The sequence below is a fragment of the Petaurus breviceps genome, unplaced genomic scaffold (assembly GCF_028583685.1).
Source record: "Petaurus breviceps papuanus isolate PSGF00001 unplaced genomic scaffold, PetGlider_PUasm1.0 551, whole genome shotgun sequence".
Lineage (NCBI taxonomy): Eukaryota > Metazoa > Chordata > Mammalia > Diprotodontia > Petauridae > Petaurus > Petaurus breviceps.
Genome location: NW_027186372.1, coordinates 19,994,552 through 19,999,761, shown reverse-complemented (window position 1 = coordinate 19,999,761; position 5,210 = coordinate 19,994,552). Strand labels below are relative to the sequence as shown.

The 5,210-nt window shown below is 39.0% G+C and overlaps 1 pseudogene; it reads right to left on the bottom strand.

The window, feature by feature from the left end:
- Nucleotides 1-2,271: 2,271 nt before the first annotated feature.
- LOC138172857 (coiled-coil alpha-helical rod protein 1-like) lies at nt 2,272-3,465 on the bottom strand (annotated as a pseudogene).
- Nucleotides 3,466-5,210: the final 1,745 nt, after the last annotated feature.

The following is a 5,210-nucleotide window of genomic DNA, read 5'->3' as shown; positions in this document are numbered from 1 at the left end:
ATTTACAAAAATATAAACTGCCCAGATTAGCATGTGAGGAAATATAAGAGTGAGCAATTAATATTTCACTAATTATATAAATCTGTCTTTATTTATGTTAAAGGTGCTTGGTAATTGTATTCATATAATCCCTGTGTTTCTCTTTGTAGGTAGACTACCAAGTATATCATAATATCTCCAATTTTTTATGCACAATTTTTCTTTCTAACTCTTGCTTTTGGGGTTTTGTTTATAGTATTTAGAAATGCTGATGATTTATATTTTTTTTCTTATGGATGTTATTATTATCCTGCAATTTGCTGAAATTGATAATTGCTTTGACACAAGTATTCTTATCATTCTTATTGCTATTAAAATTATAAGCAAATCAACATGATCAAAGCCTCTGAAAAGAGAATGTAAATTTCCTATTTATTGTCCAATTCACCATCCTGGAAACTTACCTGTCAAAATAAGAATTTGCTGCTCACTATTTCCCATTTGGGTTGTTTACTTTTTGACCATGTACCTTCCCTAAGGGCACAGACTTTCTTATATTTGTATTTAATTCTTCATCTCTTAATAGAGTACTTGGCTCATACTAATAACTTATTAAATACTTCATTAATTGAAAAAAAGGAATTTTTAAGGAAAATTTCCCTGATGTTTTGGAACCAGAGGGCAAAATAAAGTTTAAAAGAATCCACTGATCACTTCCTAAAAAAGATCCCAAAAAGAAAACTCCTAGTAATATTACATCCAGGTTCTGGAATTCCCAAATCAAGGAGAGAAAATTACAACAGGAAGAAATAATTTCAATATTGTGGTAACACAATCAGGATAACACAGGATCTGGCAGCTTCTACACTGAGGGTTCAAAGGGCTTGGAATATGACATTCCAGATATTGAAGGAGCTGGGCTTAAAAGGAAGAATCACTTCCCCCCCAAAATGAGTAATATTTTTCAAGGGAAAATGTAATCATTCAATGGAATAGAGGACTTTCAAGCATTCTTGATGAAAAAATAAAAATTGAGTAGAAAATTTGACATTCAGATACAAGAAGCAAAAAAGCATGAGAGGTAAACAGGGAAAAGAAATCATAAGGAATTCATGGAACTTGAATTATTTACATTTCTACATGGAAAAGTGAAATTGTAACTTATGAAACATTTCTCAGTATGAGAACAATTGAAGGGAATAAAATATATATGTATATATATACATATATATGCACATATATAAATACATATATGTGTCTATATAGGAGAGTATATGAGCATACATATGTGAATGTGTGTATATATGTCTACAGGTATACATAGATAGAAGGCACAGGACAAATTTAATGGGAAGGAAGGACACTTAAAACCTGAAATTTAGAGGTGAGAGAGGAATATAATGAGAGGAGATAAGGAGAGACAGATTGGAGTAAACTATGTCATATAGAAGAGGAAAGGGAAAATGTTTATAAAGTAGGGAAAGAACAGGAAGTCAAAAAGGGAATGGGTCAATCTTATTTTCATTGAATTTGGCTTAGAGAGATAATGACATACACACTAAATTCAGTATCTGACCCTACAGGAGAGTAGAGGGGAAGGGCTTGAGAGGGGGGATGATGGAAGGGAGGGCAGGCTGGCGGGGAGGGAAGTTGAAATCACCCACTTTTGAAAAACAACAGGATCAAAGTAGAGGATAGAACAATTTGGAGGGGGGATAAGAGGGAGGGAAATATAGTTAGTCTTTCACAATATATCTACTATGGAAATGTTTTGCATAGCTACACATGTACAAACTATATTGAATTGTTTATCTTCCCAGTAAGGGTGGGTGAGAAGGGAGGAAGAGAATGAATCTGGAATTCAAAGTTTTAAAATCATGTGTTTAAAATACACACCCACACACTATACATATATGTGTGTGTGTGTGTGTACATACTATTATCTATATTATTTTACATGTAAATGGGAAATAAGAAATACAGGCACTGGGGTATAGAGATCCATAGTGCCCTACTGGAAAGTTGGAGGGGATATGGGAGATGATATGGGAGAGAGCAGATTGGAGGAGGGGATATCCAGTGGGATCTGTATTTTGGGGGTGGTGGGTAGGGGAAAAATGGGGAGAAAATTTGTAACACAAAATCTTGCAGAAATGAATGATGTAAACTAGAAATCAATAAAGCATTTGATAAAAAAATTTTTAAATGCAAAAACAAAAGAAAAAGTATTAGTGATATTTATTCTTTTCAGTTATGGTAAGTAGCTAAATTTAGACAGAAAAGGTAAAAATACTAATGACAATGTTGCAGAACCTTCACTACCCGGTTGTAATATACCTTTCCTTTCAACTTTTGGGTATGTTGAATATGTTCCAATTCCTGGCCTTTCAGTTTCGCCATCAATGAAGATTTTTGGTTTGCTTTTTTGTTTTTTTTCCTCCAACAGCTCAGTAGGGATTGAACCTTCTTGGTTGTCTCAGAGTCCAGGGGGTCTGTGGACTGGGACTTCCAACCCAGCTTTTCTTCCAGTAGGGCAAGGATGTCTGGGAGGCTCTGCACTTGGATGTGTAGTAACTCCAAAGAGGCTCATAAGGCATTCCAATCCTCCTGAAAATGCTGCACTGTCTCCAGTAACTGCTTCCACTACTGCTCCCATGTGCGGTTCTGGCTTTCTGGTAGGATTTAGCGCCCCATAACTCTTCTCCTGTTCAACAAGGGTCACCTGGGTCTTGAGTTCTTCATGGGCTTCACTTAATTCCTCCCTTAACATTTTAGCCTCCCCAAAACAACAGCTAAATGCTTGGTATCTTTTTCCCTATTAGATTTCATGGTCTTGAATTTCTTCTCCAATTTGTGGACCTCATTGGCCAGAGATCTGTTCCTTGTTAAGCTTCTGAGTCTATTCCAATCTCTTGTCTGTTTTCTTCTTCAATTTCTGCTGAATGAGCTCTGCCCCAGTCAAGGCAGCATGACACTCCTCTACTTCAACCTCTATGGCCTACTCTTCCTGTCCCAAGACTTCAAGTTCCTCAGCCTGGGTTGCCAGATAAGCCTTCTGATGGACTGAAATCAATTGTAAAGCCTGACTCTTGTCTCAAGTCTCCAAATCTCTTCCAGTTGCTGAGAAATTGTCTCAGTCTGGGAATTCAAACCCTGTGACCATACATGGTCCTGGAACCTGGTCCTTCTTTTGGAATTGTCTCATATTTTCCTCTCAAAGTTTGTAGTCTGTGATGCTCCCATCCAAGATCATTGTTATAAGGACTATAAATGGTGAAGTCAGGACTATGGGCAAGGGTAGGGAATCAACAGAAGTGATCCTGGACATACCTGCAAGGGGCTGTGTTAGGAAATGAGATGGAGGCATGAGCCCATTGAGACATGATGATGGCAGCATTCCAAAAGTGGATGGGAGTTCCAAGTTCCTTCTCTAGCCATCCACTGCTTGGCAACAAAGTCTGTCAGATGCAGAGATCTTGAGCTACCATTAATAGCATAGAAACTTTTGGAACCATCTTCCTGGGTAAGCATGAAGTATCACAGTCTTTTGACCATGTTTAATCTTTTGCTCATCTCTAGGCCTTTTGTTGGAAGTTTGCCTTTCATCTCACCCTGATGCTTTTACTTTCTTTCTCCATTCCCTTTGTCATACATTCCAGCCATCTTTTCCCCTCCCCCCATCTCTCATCCACTTTCCTCCCCTCCTAGACTCCTTATCTACCAACCTCCCCTTGATTTGTTCTGCCCAGAAATCATCACAATTGCAGCTCTCATAGCCCCCTTGTTTGGTGGTCCCCCTATGCCCCTCAAGCCCCCTTCTACCAGGCCTACCTCAGTCAAACTGTGGGGCCACTTGATCCTTCTCCACCTTCCCTGCAACCTTCATTTCCCTGTTCCTTGTCTCTCTGTAGCACCCTCACCCTATAGCCCATCAATTTCAGCACTCCCTTATCCCTGCCCCTGTTCCCTCTGCTCCCTAGAGCCCAGGTTCTCCTGCCCTCAACTGATTCACTCTCATTCTCCCTTATCCAACACAATAACCCCACCCTTCCCCTCTGCCTCCTCCTCCCCTGACATCCTCCACAATGTAGACCCCCCCCCATTCCCATCGCTGCTCTCCAAAGACTTGCTTGTAGATATTTTCAAGTCATTGTCTTTTGTGTTTGTTTTTCAACTTCCTGGTATCATACTAGCTTTTAATGATACATTTCTTTTTCTGTTTTCTCATTTTTCCATCCTAACTTTTAACTTTGTAATTTATGCTAATGAAGAACTATTCTTTAGGGTGTGGGGAGGCATATATAAACGGTGCTGTTCTCTTTTATTTTCTTTTACTGCTTTCACTGCTTATATTGTGGATTGTAAATTTTCAGTGTTTTAAGTATGGTGTGATTTTAGAAAAGGTTTTTTTCATTTCCCTCTATATCTGTACTATTCCCCTTGTACAAGTTGAATCTCTTCTTCCTCATTACTGCTACCACTCCTCTCTGCACTGGAACTGTGACTCAGAACTGGAACATGGGCAATAGAGATGCCAGAGTGCACTCCTTCCTGTTTCTAATACTAACACAGGGGTCACCCGGTATCTCTTTCTTCCAAAGTGTTCAATCCCATTTCCATCCCTGAGTGCTGGATTGTTCTCTATCATTACTGCTACCTCCACTGTCCTCTACCTCATGCTGAACTGCTGCTGAATTATACTACTATACTGCAATTCCCACCCCAGTGCCTATAGAATTCTTTCTCTTTTTATGTTGCCCAAAGTTGTAAAAAAATCACCATTATTTTTTTTTCTGGATTTTCTCTCATGTTAATGGAATCTGAAGATCTTCCATGCCCCCTTTGTACTAGCAAGTAAGCGGGTACTTAGCACCTTGTTTCAAGTTAACACTTTGTTTAAGCTACTTAATTTACAAATGAGTAGATAATACCTTGGGAAGTTGTTTATGTAACAGAAAGGGGCAGAACAGGGAGGAGCTAATACATATATGAGGAAGAGCACAAACTGGGCAGACAGAATTTCCTGGGGTAAGCATTGTGGAGTGTAATAAGAATGTAAATTTTAAAGATCTTCCCTGCCCCTAGGCTAAAGTGCACCTGAAACCTGGGGTGGGGGAGGCTTGTTTTTCAGTAGATACTTCTTGATTGGCCAGTGAGTCAATAAGGTTGTTACATTCTCTGAACCAGGAGAAGGCTATATAAGCCCTGATGTGTAGCTTTGTTTTGGGACT